Raw genomic sequence first — 11,089 nt, 5'->3', positions numbered from 1 at the left:
CTACCGGATCTCTTGTTTGCTTGTGTTCTTGTTTGCGTAGTCACGATGACTCAAGAAAACAATAAGTTGTGTGATTTTTCCAATACCAATAGTAATGAATTTATTGGCACTCGTATTGCTCCTCCCGCCACTAGTGGAGAGTCTTATGATATTAATGACGCTTTGTTGAATCTTGTTATGAAAGAGCAATTTTTCGGCTCTCCTAATGAGGATGTCGCATCCCATCTAAACACTATCGTAGAATTGTGTGATATGCAAAAGAAGAAAGATGTGGATAATGATATAGTCAAGTTGACATTATTTCCGTTCTCTTTGCCATGAAATAGTATCCATTTCTGGAACAAATGTGATACGTCTCCAATGTATCTATAATTTTATTATTGTTCCATGCTATTATATTATCTCTTTTGGATGTTTTATATGCATTTATATGTTGTTTTTTCCATGTTTCTAACCTTTTAATCTAGAGCCTAGTGCCAGTTTCTGATTTTCCATGTTTTGAGTATTGCAGATAAGGAATATTAAACGGAGTCCGAATGGAATAAAATCTCCGGAAAGATTTTTCTTGGACCAGAAGACACGCAACAGACTTGGAGTAGGGGGCAATGCAATTGCCGGGAGGCCACAAGCATGTAGGGCATGCCCTGGGGGGTGGCCACGCCCCCTAGCTTGCGGTCCCCGTGCAGGTCTCCTAACCCTAATTCTTGGCCTATAAATTACCAAATATTCCTGTATCGCCAAAAAGAGCCACGAAAATACATTTACGCCCCCAGGAGCCTCTGTTCCCGAGAGATCCAATATGGGAGCCTTTTACGGTAATCTGTCGGAGAGGGAATTTATCATGGAGGGCATTTACATCAACTCCAGTGCCCCTATGATGTTGTGTGAGTAGTTTACCACGGACCTATGGGTCCATAGCTAGTAGCTAGATGGCTTCTTCTCTCTCTTTGATCTTCAATACCATGTTCTTCATGATCTCCATGGAGATCTATCCCATGTAATACTCATTTGCGGTGTGTTTGTCGAGATCTGATGAATTGTGAGTTTATGTTCAGATTGTCCATGAATATTATTTGAGTCTCTTCTGAATTCTTATATGCATGATTTCACATCTTTGCATGTCTCTTTGAATTATCTGTTTGGTTTAGCCAACTAGATTGGTAATTCTTGCAATGGGAGAAGTGCTTAGTTTTGGGTTCAATCTTGCGGTGTCCTCACCCAGTGAGATAGTAGGGGTAGCGAGGTACGTATTGTATTGTTGCCATCAAGGATAAAAAGATGGGGTTTTCATCATATTGCTTGAGTTTATCCCTCTACATCATGTCATCTTCCTTAATGTGTTACTCTATTCTTCATGAACTTAATACTCTAGATGCAGGCAGGAGTCGGTTGATGTGTGGAGTAATAGTAGTAGATGCATAATCGTTTCGGTCTACTTGACACGGATGTGATGCCTATATGCATAATCATTGCCTTGGATATCTTTAGAATTATTTGCTTTTCTATCAATTGCTCGACAGTAATTTGTTCACCCACCGTATTATTTTACTTTATGAGATAAGCGTCTAGTGAAACCTATGGCCCCCGGGTCTATTTTCCATATTATATTTTCAGATCTATAAACCAAAAATATCAAAAATACTTTGCTGCAATTTACTTACTTTTGTTTTACTTTCAAATCTATCAATATTTTATACCTATCTCTATCAGGTCTCATCCTTGCAAATCACTCTGAAGGGATTGACAACCCCTTTATAGCGTTGGGTGTAAGTGTTTGATTATTTGTGCAGGTACTACTATTGGACCCTTGCATGTTCCTCCTAGTGGATTGATTCCTTGGATCTCAACAAACTGAGGGAAATACTTATCTACTTCGCTGCATCACCCTTTCCTCTTCAATGGAAAACCAACACAAGCTCAAGAGGTAGCAAGAAGGATTTCTGGCGCCGTTGCCGGGGAGGATACGTAGCAAGATAAAGCCTACCAAGTACCCATCACAAACTCATCCCTTGCATTTACATTATTTTCCTCTCGTTTTCCTCTCGCCCACTTCACCAATTTGCCATTTTATTCACCTTTTTCTCACCGGATCTCTTTTTGTCTACTTGTGTTACCATGTGCCTTCTTTTTCTTGCATCTTTGCTTGCTAAAAATCTATTGATATGGATCTTCATCCACTTACTAATCTTTTCAAGATATCCAATTATGATGAACCAATTGCTAGTGAGTTGAGTGTACTTGATTATCTCCATGAAGTTTTGCTTGATATTCGTGAATCTAAAAATTGTGATGAAGTGATTCATGATTTTTCCTTGAATGGAAACATGATTGCAATGATATTGTTATAAATTCTATTAATATCAATTGTGCTAATGATATGCAAACCCACAAGCTTGGGAATGCTATATTTGATGAGTATGGCATGACCACTACTTATTGCAATGATCATGATTGGGGTGATAATGCTTCTTATGATCTTGAGAATTTATTTAATACTCTTGATGAATATGATATAGAAAGTGGGTTTGGAAGAGTGTCAACTTTAGGTAAAAATAATCCCACATATTTGGAGAGTGTTCAATCTTATGAATTCTTTGATAAAAGTGGGGTTGGAGAGGTCATGACTTTAGTTAATGATAATCCCACTAGTTTGGAAGAGTGTCAACTTTGCATGCATGTGGACCATGAAGAGAAAATTTTATATGATAGTTATATTGTTGAATTCCTTCATTATTCTACTGAAATTTATTATGAGGGAGAAAGATATGCTTGTAGGAATTGCAATAATATCAAGTTTCCTCTCTGTGTGTTTAAAGTTTTGAAGTGATGCTTGTTTTGCCCTCCTATGCTAGTTGATTCTTGTTCCCATAATTTGTTTGCTCACAAAATACCTATGCATAGAAAGTGGGTTAGACTTAAATGTGTTTTTCATGCTATTCATTATGCTATTTTGCATATCTCAACTACTACTTTTTATGCGAGCATCATTGAAATCGTTATGCCTAGCTAGGGGCGTTAAACAATAGCGCTTGTTGGGAGGCAACCCAACTTTATTTGTTTTGCTTTTGTTTTTGTTTCTGTTTTTGAGTGCTTCACATATTATTACCTCTGTAATAATTGTGTTCTCTTGTTTTAATTAGTGTTTTAGTCAAGTAAGACCTTTGGTATAGTCTATGGTGTTTGCAAGTTGATTTTGCTAAAAACAGAAACTTTTGCTCTCGGTCCAGGGATTTTATAAATTCACTGGAACGTGCTTTTGATCTGAATTTTTTACACAAGATAGTTTTAAAAATTTCCCATATTTTCCTAATTTTTTAGAATTTCGGAGTTACATAAGTATTCTAAGTAAACAGATTACTATAGACTGTTCTGTTCTTGACAGATTATGTTTTCTTTTTTTTGTTTGCTTATTTTGATGAATCTATGGGTTGTATCGTGGGGTATGAAACATGGAGAAGTTAGAATACATTAAATATTAAATCACTATAAATAAACAATGAGTTCACAACAGTACCTAAAGTGGTGATTTATTTTTCTTGTACTAACGGATCTCATGAGTTTTCTGTTGAGTTTTGTGTTGTGAAGTTTTCAAGTTTTGGGTAAAGATTTGATGGACTATGGAATAAGGAGTGGAAAGATCCTAATCTTGGTGATTCCCAAGGCACCCCAATTCATATTCGAGGATACCAAAGAGACTAAACTTGGGGATGCCCCGAAAGGCATCCCCTCTTTTGTCATCAATCCATCTGTAAATTTACTTGAGGCTATATTTTTATTCACCACATGATATGTGTTTTGCTTGGAGCGTCTTGTATGATATGAGTCTTTACTTTTTAGTTTGCCACAATCATCCTTGCTGCACACATATTTTGAGAGAGACACACACACTGAATCGTGAATTTATTAGAATACCCTTTATGCTTCACTTATATCTTTTGAGCTAGGCAATGTTGCTCTAGTACTTCACTTATATCTTTTAGAGCATGGCGGTGTTGTGGAATTATTAAACTCTCGTACCTCACTTATATTATTTTAAGAGTTCTTTAAAAAACATGGTAATTGGTTTAGGTTATGAATTTAGTCCTAATATAATAGGCATCCAAGAGGTATATAATAAAAACTTTCATATTAAGTGCACTGAATATGATGAGAAGTTTGATTCCTTGCATATAATTTTTAGATGTGAAGATGGTAATATGAGAGTCATGCTAGTAAGTAATTGTGAATTAGAAAAATACTTGTGTTGAAGCTTGTGATTCCTGTAGAATGCACGTATGGTGAACTGTTATGTGATGAAGTCGGAGCATGACTTGTTTAATGATTGTCAACCTTTGTGTGGAGCTCGGGTTTGCACGATGGTTAACTCCTACCCACCCTTCCCCTAGGAGCATGCATCTAATACTTTGCTTAGATAACTAACTGGCTTTTGCAATAAGTATGTGAGTTATTTATGAGCAATGTTGAGTTCATGGATTACACACACTCTCACCCTTCCAACTTTGCTAGCCTCTCTAGTACTGCGCAACTCTCGCCGGTACATTAAACCCACCTTCGTCAAAACAGCCACCATATATTTTGCTCAAAACAGCCACCATACCTACCTACTATGGCATTTTCATAGTCATTCTGGGATATATTGCCATGCAACACCACCGTCTCGTTTTTATGACACGCACCATCACTTCCATATTGCTTATAGAGTCATACTTTGTTCTAGCTATCGAGTTGTAAGTAAATAAAAGTGTGATGATTTGCATTATTAGAGCATTGTCCCATGTGAGAAAAGGATGATGGAAGCTATGATTCCCTCACAAGTTGGGATGAGTATCCGTACTTTACAAAAAAAAGAGGCAAGCGAAGCCCATAAAAAATAGAAGAGGCCAAAGAAGCCCACCAAAAAGAAAAAACGAGAAAAAAAGAAAAAAGGAAAAATGAGAGAAAGAGAGAAGGGACAATGCTACTGCCGTTTTCCACACTTGTGCTTCAAAGTAGCACCATGTTCTTCATAGAGAGTCTCCTATTTTGTCACTTTCATATAACTAGTGGAATTACATCTTTTTCACAACCACTTAGTTTTATTTTTGAGCTTTCATACACTTATAGCTCTGGTGCATTTGTTGCATGGAAATCCCTACTCACTCACCATAATATCTATTGATGGGCATCTTCATAGCCCATTGATATGCCTAGTTGATGTGAGACTATCTCCTTCCTTTCTTTTTGCAACCTCCACCATATTCTATTTCACCTATAGTGCTATACCCATGGCTCACGTTCATGTATTGTGTGAGAGTTGAAAAAGTTTGAGAACATAAAAAGTGTGAAACGAATGCTTGATTTTCATCGGGGTTGTGCATGATTTAGAAACTTTGTGTGGTGAACATGGAGCATAGACATACCATATGATTTTGTAGGGATAACTTTATAAGACCATGCTATTTCGAAAGGAAGCAATTACCTTATTGGTATGCTTGAAGTATTATTGTTTTTATGTTGGTATAGACTTTTGTTTTGAGTCTTATGGATCTTAATATTCATGCCACAATAGAGAATATTACATGGATAAATATGTTAGGTAGAATTCCACATCAAAAATTCTGTTTTTATCATTTACCTACTCGAGGACAAGCATGAATTAAGCTTGGGATGCTTGATACGTCTCCAACGTATCTATAATTTTTTATTGTTCCATGCTATTGTATTATCTGTTTTGGATGTTTTATATGCATTTATATGCTCTTTTATATTATTTTTGGGACTAACCTATTAATCTAGAGCCTAGTACCAGTTACTTTTTTCCACGTTTTTGAGTATTGCAGATAAGGAATATGAAACGGGGTCCAAACGGAATAAAATCTTCGGAAAGATTTTTCTTGGACCAGAAGATACGCAACAAACTTGGAGTAGGGGCAAGGCAGTTGCCAGGAGGCCACAAGCCTGCAGGGCGTGCCTTGGGGGTGGTCGCGCCCCCTCGCTTGCGGGCCCCCTGCAGGTCTCCTAACCCTAATTCTTGGTCTATAAATTCCCAAATATTCCCGCATCGCCAAAAAGAGCCACGAAAATACTTATACGCCACCGTTAGCCTCTATTCTCGAGAGATGCAATCGGGGAGCCTTTTTCGGTAATCTGCAAGAGAGGGAATTGATCGCGGAGGGCATGTACATCAACTCCATTGCCCCTCTGATGATGTGTGAGTAGTTTACCACAGACCTACGGGTCCATAGCTACTATCTAGATGGCTTCTTCTCTCTCTTTGATCTTCAATACCATGTTCTTCATGATCTTCATGGAGATCTATCCGATGTAATACTCTTTTGCGGTGTGTTTGTCGAGATCTGATGAATTGTGAGTTTATGTTCAAATTATCCATGAATATTATTTGAGTCTCTTCTGATTTATTATATGCATGATTTCATATATTTGCAAGTCTCTTCGAATTATTTGTTTGGTTTGGCCAACTAGATTGGTAATTCTTGCAATGGGAGAAGTGCTTAGTTTTGGGTTCAATCTTGTGGTGTCCTCACCCAGTAACATAGTAGGGGTAGCGAGCCATGTATTGTATTGTTGCCATCGAGGATAAAAAGATGGGGTTTTCATCATATTGCTTGAGTTTTTTCCTCTACATCATGTCGTCTTCCTTAATGTGTTACTCTGTTCTTCATGAACTTAATACTCTAGATGCAGGCAGGAGTCAGTCGATGTGTGGAGTAATAGTAGTAGATACAGACTCCTTTCGGTCTACTTGACACGGACATGATGCCTATATGCATAATCATTGCCTTGGATATCTTCATAATTATTCACTTTTCCATCACTTGCTCGACACTAATTTGTTGACCCACCGTATTATTTCCCTTTATGAGACAAGCCTCTAGTGAAACCTATGGCCCCCGGGTCTATTTTCCATATTATATTTTCAGATCTATAAACCAAAAATACCAAATATACTTTGTTGTAATTTATTTAATTTTGTTTTACTTTGATATCTATCAATATTTTATACCTATCTCTATCACATCTCATCCTTGCAAATAACTCTGAAGGGATTGACAACCCCTTTATAGCGTTCGGTGCAAGTGTTTGATTATTTGTGCACGTACTACTATTGGACCCTTGCTTGTTCCTCCTACTAGATTGATACCTTGGTTCTCAACAAACTGAGGGAAATACTTATCTCGTTCGCTGCATCACCCTTTCCTCTTCAAGGGAAAAACAACGCAAGCTCTAGAGGTAGCAAAATGCAAAGATGCTTTTATCACGATTTTCCTCTCATGAAAATTATTTCTGTTAGAAATCAGATTATGAATTTTAAACAACTTGAGCATGAGCATGTTTCTCAATCTTGGGAAATAATTAAATTGATGATAAGAAATTGCCCAACTCATGGTTTGAATTTATGGATGATCATACAAAAAAATTATGTGGGATTGAATTTGGTTTCTAGAAATATTTAAGATTCCTACGCGGGTGGTACTTTAATGGGAATTACCTTGGGTGATGCTACTAATATTTTTAATAATATTATGGCTAATTATTCACAATGGCATACTAAAAGAGCTCCTACTAGTAAAAACGTTAATTCTATTGAAAAATTCCATGCTTTGAGTGATAAAGTTGATGCTCTTATGAAATTGGTTGCTAGTAAGCATGCTCCTATTGATCCTAATGATGTACATTTGTCTACTTTGATTGAGAAAAATAATGATCCCGTAGATCTGAATTTTGTCTCGCGAAACAACTTTAGTAATAATTCTTATAGGAACAATTTTAATCCTAGGTCGTATCCCGGAAGTTCATCAAATAACTATGGTAACTCTCATAATAGTAATGCTAGGACACCCTCTAATATTGAGAGTAATGTTAACAAATTTACCAATGCACAAAAATCTTTCAATGCTACGATAGAAGAAAAGTTGAATAAGATTGATGATATGTATAGAATCATTGATAGAATTTCGCATGATGTAGAAAACCTCAAGAGTAAAAAAATCCTAAGGTTGATATTAATGAATCAATTAAAGATTTATATGTTTCCATATATGAAAGTAAGAAAAGAACCGATATGCTTAGAGATAAAAGAGAATTTCTATAAAGATTGTTTCCCGATTGCTTTCATAAAAATGATGAAGATATTAAAATGATTGGTGTTTCTTCTATTGATTCCATGTTTAGTAATGTTAAAATTAATTATGAGGGAACTTAAGAAGAGTCAACTTAAGCTAGAGGGTGTTCCCATGGTTTGGAGGGTGAAAATCTTATTGAAAAAATTGATAAGCATGGGATTGAAGAGGTCAAAACTTTAACTAGTGATGCACCCACTGTTTCGGATTGCAAAAACTTTAATTTTGATAGTTGCTCTTTGATTGAGTGTATTTCTATGTTGAAATCTATGATAAATTCACCCAATGCCTATGAACAAAATAAAGCTTTTACTAAATATATTGAGTATGTGGTAATAAAAGCTTTGGAAGAAAAGTTAGAATTAGATATTTCAATTAATAGAAAATTATATGATGAATGGGAACCCACCATTAAGATCAACATTAAGAATTTTGAGTGATATGCTTTATGTGAATTGGGTGCGAGTGTTTCCACAATTCCAAAATCTCTTTGTGATGTGCTTGGTTTTACCAATATTGAAGAATGTTCTCTCAATTTGCACTCGGCGGATTCCACTATTAAAAAGCCTATGGGAAGAATTTATGATGTTCTTATTCTTGCAAATAGGAATTATGTGCCCGTAAATTTTATTGTTCTTGATATTGATTGCAATCCGTCTTGTCCAATAGTTTTTGGTAGACCATTCGTGCGTACTATAGGGACCTTGATTGATATGAAAGAAGGGAATATTAAACTTCAGTTTCCACTAAGGAAAGGCACGGGACACTTCTATAGAACTAATATTAAATTACCATAAGAATCAATCATGACGGCAACCTATGGAGCAACCAACAAAGATGATAATATTTGAATCTTTCCAATATGCCTAGCTAGGGGCGTAAAACAATAGCACTTGTTGGGAGGCAACCCAATGAATAAAATTTATTTTTCACTTTTTCTTTCTGTTCTTGAGTGTTTGCGCAATTATTCTATTGTTATAATTGTGTTTTTATGTTTCATTTAGTGTTTGTTCCTAGTAAAGCCTTTGGGATCATGTGGGGTGTTAGTTGCTTTAATCCCATTGAAAAACAAAAACTTTGCGTCCAGTAGAAACAATCATTAAAATCACAGAAACATTAAAAGCATTTGAATTTTCTACACAAGATTGATATATAAATTTCCTACGTTGTCCTAAGTTTTTCAAATTTTCAGGGTTAGAGAAGTATGAATAAAATTCGAGTCTTTACACACTGTTCTATTTTTAACAGATTATGTTTTCTTTGCATTATGTGCTTGTTTTGATGATTCTATGGTTTATATCGGGGTATAAGCCATGGTAAAGTTAGAATACAGTAGGAACAATGCGAAAACAAAATTGGAATAGGTTTTCAATAGTACCTAAAGTAAATTTTGGTTTTTTATACTAATGGATCTCACGAAAACTTTGTTGAGTTTTGTGTGATTGAAGTTTTCAAGTTTTGAGTGAGATCACGATGGATGAAGGAATAAGGAGTGATAAAATCCTAAGCTTGGGGATGCCCCATGTCACCCCAAGGTAATATTCAAGGAGTACCAAGCAACTAAGCTTGGGGACGCCCAGGAAACATCCCCTCTTTCTTCTAACAACCATCGGTAATTTAACTTGGAGCTATATTTTTATTCGCCACATATCATGAGTTTTGCTTGGAGTGTCTTGTATCATTTGTGTCTTTGCTTTATTTTCTGGTTAGTTTGTAATAATAAACCTTGTTGTACACACCCATTTGAGAGAGTCAAATTATGCTATGATTTGTTAGAATCGCTCTTTATGCTTCACTTAAATTTATTGAGCCATGGAATTGCTCAAGTGCTTTACTTATATATTTTTGAGCACGGTGGTGTTGTTATTTTGAATAAATTTTCTCTCATGCTTCACTGTCGGGACCCCGATCCTAAGCCATAGGAATCCAGCCTGTAACACATCACATCTCTTTGCGGTCTCACACACGGTTATCCCACGGTTGCAGCCTTACCTTAGCCCGGACCGTTTGCGTCTTTTGACTCGCGTATGCAATTGTGTCGCTAGCAATCCAATGTCAAAGAACCCGGATCGACATGTCTAGTCATAAACTAAAGTGGCAGTTTCGTACAGGGACAGGCATACATGACCCAGAAAAGCAGGTGTCGGTCATCAGCGAGTGTAGACGAGTCGTAGCAAGCTACAAGGACTCCATTGCAACGTGTGACATTTCCCAAAGGGACACACACAGCAGCTAAGAAGGACACATGCCGGTCAACCAATGTGTCCGGAGTAGTAGCGAACTACCATGGCTCGATGGAATCACAAAGGGGCATTTCCCCGTAAGGAGTGCTACTAAGGCATACGACTAGGTATTCGAACCCCATACATATCAAGTACAACACACGTACGCATGGCATACCGATATGTATAGATACACCGATGGCATCACAACATAACCATAAACATACAACTTTATTTAGAGGGCTCAGACGAGCCACCAAAATAATATTACACAGTTAGGGTCTCATGACTCATCTTCATAATTCATACACACAAGTCTTACAAGCCAGTGGAAGAGTAAAACTGTCTGAGTACAGACAGATGGAAAGATAAAGGCACATGGCCTAACTATCTACAGACCCATCCTAGGGACCGATCGTAGCTGGGATACCAGCTACTCGACATCGTCGATGTCTAGGTAGAACCCTCCATTAGGGTTGTTAACAACCTCTGCAACAATTTATTAAGAAAACGTGAGTACAAAGTACTCAACAAGACTTTAGGAAACTATCTACTCATGCAATGTATCAACAAGGAGTTGTGGGGTTTCATGCAGAAAGCCAGCATTTGATTCTTGGCTAGACAACTTGCATTTTTAAATAGCTTTGACAACTATGTTTATCGCACACGAGTCCACTAACACCACAACAATGCTACATCCTGGAATCATTCCGTCTCCCTACGGAAATGCCGTCCACGACACTCACA

The sequence above is a fragment of the Hordeum vulgare genome, chromosome 1H (genome assembly GCF_904849725.1).
Source record: "Hordeum vulgare subsp. vulgare chromosome 1H, MorexV3_pseudomolecules_assembly, whole genome shotgun sequence".
Taxonomy (NCBI): Eukaryota; Viridiplantae; Streptophyta; class Magnoliopsida; order Poales; family Poaceae; genus Hordeum; species Hordeum vulgare.
Note: the sequence above shows the minus strand (reverse complement) of the source record.